The following is a 9,549-nucleotide window of genomic DNA, read 5'->3' as shown; positions in this document are numbered from 1 at the left end:
TTATATATAATTAATGAATTATTAAAATTTAAAAATATTTAAAAAATTAAAAATTAATAAAAAGATATAATATATATTATATATAATTAATAAATAAATATTGAAAGCTGGATTCTGTCATGCTCGAGGCCAGAAACAAGGGGGAAAGATGAATGAAATCACCTACTTGCTCTTAACTTCCCTGCTAGTGACTTACATGGCACCCTGCAAAAGACAGGAGTAATGCAGATGCGCTTGGGGTTGGGCTGTGGCCGGAGGCAAGGTGGGTGGGGGCAGGGCATTCACGCATACACTGAGGAGAGATTGATTTTGATCACCCTAAACGTGGGTCCATGGCTGCCTTGTTGGTTGAGACTATGCCAGGGACTGGGAGCCCAATGATGTGGGTAGTAGCTAAGGATTTGGAAGTTTAAAGTTTCTAGCTCCCCTGAAAGTGTTAACGGGGTACTTTGTGAGCACTGGGCAGGTAGCTGCTGCATCATTACATACGCATCTTGTGGAAAAAATGATGGCATTTCTTCTACTTTTCCTGGATTCATAGCTATTAAGGGGATTAAACACCACACACACACACACACCACACACACACCACACACACACACACACACACACACACACACCCCTACCTGTGGTGTACTGTCATTGTCATTTGATAAAAGAAAAGACATTTCAACACCAAATTATGGTCTGCCTCCTGCGTCCTTTGGAACTCGCCCACTCTGCTCTAGATGACCTCACTAGCTCTGCATTTNCACACACACACACACACACACACACACCCCTACCTGTGGTGTACTGTCATTGTCATTTGATAAAAGAAAAGACATTTCAACACCAAATTATGGTCTGCCTCCTGCGTCCTTTGGAACTCGCCCACTCTGCTCTAGATGACATCACTAGCTCTGCATTTGAAGCTTTTCCCAAGATGGGCCTTGGCCTTGGCGTCTATGAGGTTTGGGTGTTGCATTCAAGCTCCCGCTCTGCCTCCGTTACACGGTCAGCATTCTCCGTGTCAGGCTCTCCTCTGCAGGGCCCAGTTCCTTGGTCTTCACATAATCCCTCCTGCCCACTAAGCTCTCAGCTGTCCTGGGCCAGAGCCCACATAACTCACAATAAGTGAGATTTTAAAAAAACCCTTCGCCTTTGCTGTCTTTCCAAACTGCCCCTGGAGGACACAGGGACAAAGACAGAGGTCTAGGTCTCACAAGGACATGGCTTCCCCTTCTCAGCACAGGGGTAGCTGGTGTCACCTTGAGCCACAGGCTCGTGAAGAGCTCTCCTCCCACTTGTGTTTGGATGTACCGCCATCTCCTGCTGGTGGCATCTTTGGGCCATATATACAGAGGGGTCTCTTTGTTTTGAGCTTCTGCAAAGTGGGGCTGTGATTTCCTAAATCTCCCAGGTCCCTTTTCAATGCTGGGGCATTCAAGTCTTCTTTTTGATCAGCAAGTGTCTTCACATTCTGTCTCCTCCCTTATCGAAACAAAAAATCAGGTATCCTTTGTGCAAGGGCCCGGGTACATCGTCACACCAAGGGGAAGAAGACCCACAGTCCCTCCTTTGGCGTTCATCTCAGTGCCCGAGGGAGGGTGCAGTGGCTACCAGGAATGTTGCCTGGGTTTACAAGGATCTACACATTGTCCCTTTCCAGGGAGACAGGAGACAGTTGCATTTCTGAAATCTCTGAAACACAGATGGACTGCTCTTCCCATGCCTGCTTTGCAGTATGCCTCACTGTATCCGTAGGGTACTAGCGGCTAGATCTTCCCCAGCAATTTCCCTACATTTTCTTCAGGAATGTGCAAGGCTCTTCCCTTGTCCTCGTTCCCCTCCCCTCTGACCTCTCTCTTCCATTTTCTTAGCAGCCTCCTACCTCACACCCAGTGTCTCAGTGTCCTCAGCTCCAACCTGTCAAAATCTACTTTAAGCTCTCTTTAATAAGTCCAGATAATTAGCACTACGGCCAGAGAGACCTCCAGGCTTCCATTTTTTGTTCACAACGTATTCCCAGGGGAAGAGTTCCCTGGGGATTAGGGGTGTCATTAGAGGTCGACGGGAATCTACCTGCACATGTCCCCCTTTCTTAGAGAGTAACTCGGGTCACTTCTGAAACCACTGACTCATGGGTGGGTTATGGGAGCTCATCCTTTCCACTCTGGCCCTGACCTCTGTGGCAGGTGGTACCTGTAACATTTGCCAGGGCCTGCTGTAGACTTCCATGAAGTTTGGGCGTTTGTCTTCTGGTTTCCCCAACCCCCACCCCTCAGTTGATCTCACTGAGATCTCCTCTCAGGTGTGCAGAGCCTTTGAGTTCTGTCTCTTGCCTTATTCAAACCAGTCTTTGGTTATCCTCTGGGATGCAGTCATACAACTCTTGTAACAGTAAAAAATATAACTTCTTTTTCTTCTTGTGGTACTTTGTTTGTTTGTTTTCTGACCAATATTGTGGCTGGATCCCTCCACGCCACCCCCAATCTCAGGAGAGGGGTAATGTATTATTTCTGAAATCTCTGGCTTACTGATGGCTTCAGGCTAAATTGAGAATAAAACTATGGAAGAGGGAGGGGTCTTTTCCAAGAGGGCTTTTTTTGGATGGGTGGAGGAGGTGGAAGAAAGACTGCCCAGACCCTAGAATAAGGTCTGAGTTTATCTTCTCAGGTGGCAATAAGTGACATAGGTATTAGCTGCAAGGTCAGACCTCTGAAGGTTCTCTACTCATGTTTCTCCCAGGGGTAACTGGGGGTAACTTTTAGGGCTCTCATGTAGGGGCCTGTATGGGGGACAGGGTGGTGCATGTCTCCCGCTCTCACTTCCATAGCTCAAGACAGAGAGGGAGCAGGGGGAGGGGGAACTTTGTTTTCTCCTTTTCTGATTCTGTCCCCGTCTGCTGGGGACGGCGGGGGAGAGTTCACAAATCTCTCTCTCTCCTCTAGCCCCTTCTCTTTTGGTCATTCTACTGTCTGGTGTTTCCTGAATGAAGGAGAACAGGGTGGGGAAATTGCGGAAAACCTGGTGAATACCACAAAAGAAGAAAAATAAAGATCAGTTTAACCCAAAGTAATAGTAAGTACTCTAAAGAGAAATAGAAGAAAATATAATGTACACTCGGAACCCTATTTCTAGGCCCCTAACCTAGTAGATGGACTCTTGGTCAAGAATCTTTGTTCTCGAAAGGTCTTGCATAGGGTTGTGAATACTCTATGAGGGTAAGGTGTGTGTTGGGTCAGCTGTTATCCTTGATTTCACCCCTCATGAGAAGGATCTTGGGGGATGGGGATACTATTGTGAGTCTCCTCGTAGACACCCATGCAGCTTCATGGACGGGTTAGGGCTCTGGGAAGAGGGCGTTCAGACATGTCAGTCTTCTGAGAGATTCAACTTTTGTGTTATATTTCAGTTTGAAGCATAGATACAGGCTATGGTCAGGAACTAAAGGGCATTTCCGGAGGCACTTTTGAGAAATGTAAAGTTCTCAAGTGTAAAGTTGTAAAGTCAGGCAGTTAGATCGGTAACCCCTTTCTTAGCAATCACTTCATGTTAGCTGCCCCTGTTGACAGTATGTGAAGGCACCTGAATGCCCTGAGCCTGGCCTGCAGCCCAGCACAGCTGGAAGTGGATCACTTCCTGCATTGGCCCTTCACACCCTGGGAGCCAGTCCTGGGAGGGGCAGAGGGGGCTCCCGTATGCATCAGGGAACTCTTCTTGCAGCTAGTGGGTCCTCCTCCTTCCTTTGGTTCCTGTTTCTTTTTATCTCAGTCTCCAAATTATCTCACTGTCCCTGTGAATAGAGAAAAAAAACATTAAGCAGCATCTGTCTACACATGAACTGCTCTGTTAAGAGCAGTGATAGAGGCAGGTTTGGGGGAATCATTTGGAAATGACGTACGGTTCGTGGTGGCGAGGGCGGGGGACAAGGGCTACCCTGTGGCCTCGCTGAGTTGGTCTCAGTGTTCACGGACAAATGAAATTTAAACAAACGAACAAAAGAACTATTGTGGGCTCGACAACTTTTATCTAGCCTGGCAAGAACGTTGTGACAAAAATTCGGAAAGCAAAGCAGCATTCCATTATCGGGTCATTTTATAAAAAACATGTGACACCAAAAAATAGGAAGGACCATCAGAATACAGGACAAGCCTTCTGTCTTCTTTCTTCCTTTTACTGACACCAAGTGAAAACCTTGCCCTGGATTCTCTTCACTTTTTGGGTTGGGATTGGCTTCCATTCCACCAATCCAGCTCTAGCTCCTTGGAAGCCACCTCAGTGTCACCCAGCTCTCTGTGCCTCTCGCTGAGCAAATCCATAAGAAACAGAGGTTCAAATTCACAATTGGCTTACTGTTTCTCCTTTCTGGGGGCAAGACAGGCGACGCCCCTTCAAAACCCTCTGACTGACAGAACAGATGTTCTGCGTCCTCCTCAGGCCCTTCCTTGGAATGTATCACCCTCTCCGGTGGAAGGTATTTCTGGGGCATTGGAATCTTTCTGTCCCATGACTTGCTCTAGGCTTTGTTAGGAAATACAGAAATTTGGCTGTTGCTCTCCCAGCTACTGCTTGCACACTACTTTCTACTTTCTTACCAGTCATCTCCTAGGTATGTCCATCCATTCCCCTGGTATCCTCTTCCCCTTGTGCAAAATCAACTCCGAGTTGTCTTTTTTCTAAGAGGCCAGAGAGTTCACTAAGGTGAACACCAGAGCTCCCTCCCTGACCACTTGGGATCTGTTGAGCTGGTTCCCAAGGGAGAGATGGGTGGACCGACAAGAATGTAGCCTGAAGCTCTTGGGGGTCTGAACTTTGCTCCCACTCTTGGGGGAGGTTCATGGGGTCATTTTTTAAATAATCTGACTTAGAAAGGGGTTGTAAGACCCTGTCCTGCAAGCTTAATGCTATACCACGTTCTCTTCAGAGGGCGTTTCTGGAATCTGTATGGAGCCTTCTTGCAGCCTGCCCTAGACCTGTTAAGGACATTTGACTGTTTTCCAGCTCCTCCACCTCCTGCTTTGATGCTGCATTACTCTTCACAGCCCGCTTCTGGGTGTCCAGAGCCTCCACGTTCTGTCTCCTACTCCCCTATCAAAACCATTTCTCATGCATTTTTGGAGAAGGGACCAGATAACTAAAGGGAAAAAGACTGTCAAAGTCCCCCATCCCTGTTCTCTCTCCCTTTTCAAGCTGTTGCCAATCACCAAGAATTCGGCCTGAAGCATACAGGAATCTGTACTTTGCCCCTTGACCAGATACGGCTAATGTGTCACTTTTGAAACTGCTCACTCTCAGTAGACCTTCTGGGTCCTCAACCTCACTGCTTTGCAACCTGCCATTCTGTGCAGGAAGAGGAGAGTCTCCAGGTTTGCACAGAAACTTTATTCAGGGACTGCCCTCGATCTCTTTCTGAAATAAGGAAGCTTTGTGTCTTCTACCTCCCCATAAAGCTCTGCTTTCCATTCTCCTCTAACACTGGCTTTACAGTATTTTAGTCTGCTCGCTTCTTCCTGATAAAACTTTCATCTGTCCTTTGGCATAAGGCCAGAATAATTCACACCACCATGAAAAAGGCATATAGCTCCCCATTTGGTCTCTTCAAGTTATGTACAAGTGATGGGCCCAACAATTATAAGTAGTGATCCTTGAAGTTTATAAAGGACATGAACTTTTCCCACTTGCTTGGGATGGGTGAGTACTATTATAGAAGAGGTCATTGGTGCCATTTTTGCAACTTCTGACCTACACATGGGTTTCTGTTTTGGCCCACTATCCTGTTTTAGACTCCATTTCCCCTTAGGAAATAATTAAAATTTCTTTCCTTGCTCTCCTACCTCACCTTCTCTAAGATTGTGACAGGTGTTCTGTCTCCTCCACATGGAAGCCCATCTCTCAATTTTCCTTTGGAGAAAAAGAATGAGATAACTGAGAATATGATAGAAAAAGTTCTGCTTTTTTCTTTCAAAACAATGGCGGTTCTTTGAACTACAATAATAAAGCTGTAATGATTGCATGCCAGGCACCATTGCTTAGGATAACTCTTAAGAAAGCACAATTGTGAGGAGGATCCTAAGTCCCTTTTCGTGGCAAGAATGTGCCCTGTTGATCATGAGAACTTACCTCGAGTCATAGCCAGTCTCTTCTGGGACCTGCCCCAGGGTCTTAGAGAAAGATAGCCCGGAGGGTAGCTTACAGGGTTATATTCTCTTGAGTTATTTTCTAAACCTCTTTCTGTTATTGCTCTTCCCAGGGTTTTTCAAACAAGACCTTGAAGAGCTCTCTATCTTAAAAAAAGGTTGGCACTTAGTTGTTCAGGAAGGATCCTGAGACAAAACTGCAAGTAGTATAGCTGAGGAAATGCTAGGTTGGGACAAAAATCTGTTTTGGTTCTGGTTGTGCCATTTTCCAGCAAAAGGGAATGGTCCCCTGAGCTTTTTGATCCTCTCTTTCCACATGGACAAATTGGTATACTACTGCTAACCCCACAGCAGAGCGAGGGCCAAAGTTAAAAGGCTCTCTGTAGGATGCGAAGCAGGGAATGTGACTTGTCATTGTAGTACTTAGGGTGTGAGTGCTGCGGTTCCCGTTGGCACAGCCTTGTCTACCATGGCACTTCCGTTCTCCTCCATCACACATCTTACTTGTAGATCAGGCATTCTGAACCTGTGTTTTGTAGATGTTGGATTAAAAAACTCTTAAAATTGTATGCAAATGTGTATTTGCATATATGAGTAGGACTTTTCTGGGGAGAAGAAGACTTATAGGCTTATTTATTCAAACTCCTCACAAGATTCCAACATCTAAAAAAGTTTCGGATTTGGAATTTGAGAGTTAAGCCTTTGATTTCATCATCAGCCTCATCCAGAAGGTCTAAGGTTCTAGCAAATTTAACAGTGTTGTCTGATGGTGAGGTAAAGTATTTGAAAATGAAATGATTAGGGAAGATCAGTGACGTGTTCACTGGCATAAATGATCTGATTGCCTACAAGCTGGAACACAAAGCAACAAGTCTGTGTACGTTGTGTTATTGTCAGCTGTTTGACACTGAGCAAGCCCCGTCCCCTCCCTGATCTTCAGTGACCTCATCTGTAAAATAAGATGAACTGTGGTTTCCCAAAGTCCCCCAATGACTCTAACATGATAATTCTCTTAGGAAGCAGGATAAAAGTGAACGTAGATCCCTGTAGTAAAAAAGAATTGGGATGAAAAGGTGCTTTGTGCCTAAGATTTCTAGATTCTAGGGACTTCATCCCTGAAAATGCTCTGAGAGTAAACCTGCTGCTCAGAAACTTCCAAGGTGAAGGACATGGAAGAATTGCTCCAAGAAACTGATAAGCCAACTGGACTGCCCCCCATTCCAAGGTCCATAGCCAAGTTATGAGGACTACATCTCTACAGGGCATGGCCTTTCCTGCCCTGACTCATCTCACACCTCACCTTCCAAGTGGTGCCTGAACCGCAAGATGTGCCTGCTTGTGTCTTCAGACTTGCAGCTGTGGTGTGCCAACGCCTCCCTGCAAACTCCTCAGTACTCAACGTTACGTCAAAGAGGACTAGGATGGATGCAGGATGGGACACTGGGGGCAGAAAGCAGATCTTCTGCTCTTGTACTTCAGGTCCCATGTGGCAGGATCTGCCACGAATCCCAGCTCTGAAGGCTGGAGTAAAAGGGACACAGAAACCTTTGAGAAAGGGTCATTCCTACTGAGTTGGGTCAGCTGCCTTTTCTCAGAGTAATAATAAGTTACCACGCTTATTTCATTATTTACCCTTTTATAAAATATTCACGTCTTATTATTATCACTGTTTCTGAAAAGCCTCAACGTGGCCTTTTGTATATATTACTACCCATATTCACTTAATAAGACAGAAGTTTTTTAGGGGAAAGGGTAAGGGCAGATAAACTATTAGGAGAAAAGGTAGGGGTGGATCTACGCATTGCCCATTACCCTCACTAAGGAGGGACGTCAAGGGTGAGGATTTTTGGATGCCAAAGACAGTTGAGAGGAGTAGTGGGTTTGCCACAACTTTTCTGAAAGGGGGTATGAAAAAGGAAATTGAGAGGCCTTTTGAAAGACAGAGAAAGGAAAATGCCTACTCCATGGTATGCCTTGTCTACATTCTATACCTAGATAAGAGATATGGAACACTTTTATCCTCTACTTTTGAAGGCCTGGACATTTTTTTAATGAGAAAAAACTATATTTGTGTGGTCTCATACAAACATCAAGAAATTCGGAAGAATTTAGGGTAAAAGGAAAAGTGTACCATTTATTGCCTCCCTACCCTTCTGAAGTAGTGATTGACAAAATCTCTTGCTCATCTTTCACATTTTTCTGACTTTACATACATGCATGTAAATGGACACATGCTCCATCTTTCACTCAGAGTTTTGGGATGATTGTCTGTATATGTAAGTCATTCTTCTTCCTTTCTTGACTGACACATACTATTCCATAAACACATTGAGGAGTTGTTAGGTTGTCACCCTATTACAATCACCTCAATGACCCTCCTCCTAGATGGTCTAATTACTTACACATGTGCAAGTCCATTATGCCTTAAAAAGGAGTGGGAAGCCATGTGAATTTAAACCAATTGCTCAATATATGCTTTTCCTTTATAAAGGAGGAACTCTAAAAGGCAACCTATTGAATCGAAGAAGACAGTTGCAAGTGACATATTAGATAAAGGGCTAGTATCCAAAATCTAAAAGAAACTCACCAAACTCCACACCTGAAAAACAAATAATCCAGTGAAGAAATGGGGAGAAGACATGAATACACACTTCTCCAAAGAAGACATCCAGATGGCCGACAGACATATGAAATGATACTCATCATCATGGAAATTACAAAATCAAAACCACACTGAGATACCAATTCATGCCAACCAGAGTGGCTAAAATGAACAAATAAGGAGACTATAGATGCTGGCGAGAATGTGGAGGAATGGGAACCCTCTTGCACTGTTGGTGGGAATGCAAACTGGTGTAACTGCTCTGGAAAACAGTGTGGACGTTCCTCAAAAAATTAACAATAGAACTTCCCTATGACCCAGCAATAGCACTGCTAGGAATTTACCAAAGGGATATAGGAGTGCTGATGCCTAGGGGCACATGTACCCCAATGTTCACAGTAGCACTTTCAACAATAGCCAAATCATGGGAAAAGCCTAAATGTCCATCAACTGAAGAATGGATAAAGAAGATGTGGTTTATGTACAATGGAATATTACTTGGCAATGAAGAAGAATGAAAGCTGGCTATTTGCAACAATGTGGATGGAACTTGAGGGTGTTATGTTAAGTGAAATAAGTCAGTTAGAGAAAGACAGATATGTTCTCACTCTTAAGTGGATCTTGAGAAACTTAACAGAAGACCATGGGGAGGGGAAGGGGGAAAAGAGTTACAGAGAGGGATGGAGGCAAACCATAAGAGACTCTTGAATACTGAGAACAAATTGAGGGTTGATAGGGGGTAGGGGAGAGGGGAAAGTGGATGATGGGCATTGAGGAGGGCACTTATTGGGATGAGCACCGGATGTTGTACAGAAACCAATTTGA

This window comes from Crocuta crocuta, unplaced genomic scaffold (genome assembly GCF_008692635.1).
Source record: "Crocuta crocuta isolate KB4526 unplaced genomic scaffold, BGI_CrCroc_1.0 scaffold130, whole genome shotgun sequence".
Lineage (NCBI taxonomy): Eukaryota > Metazoa > Chordata > Mammalia > Carnivora > Hyaenidae > Crocuta > Crocuta crocuta.
This window is presented reverse-complemented; position numbering follows the sequence as displayed.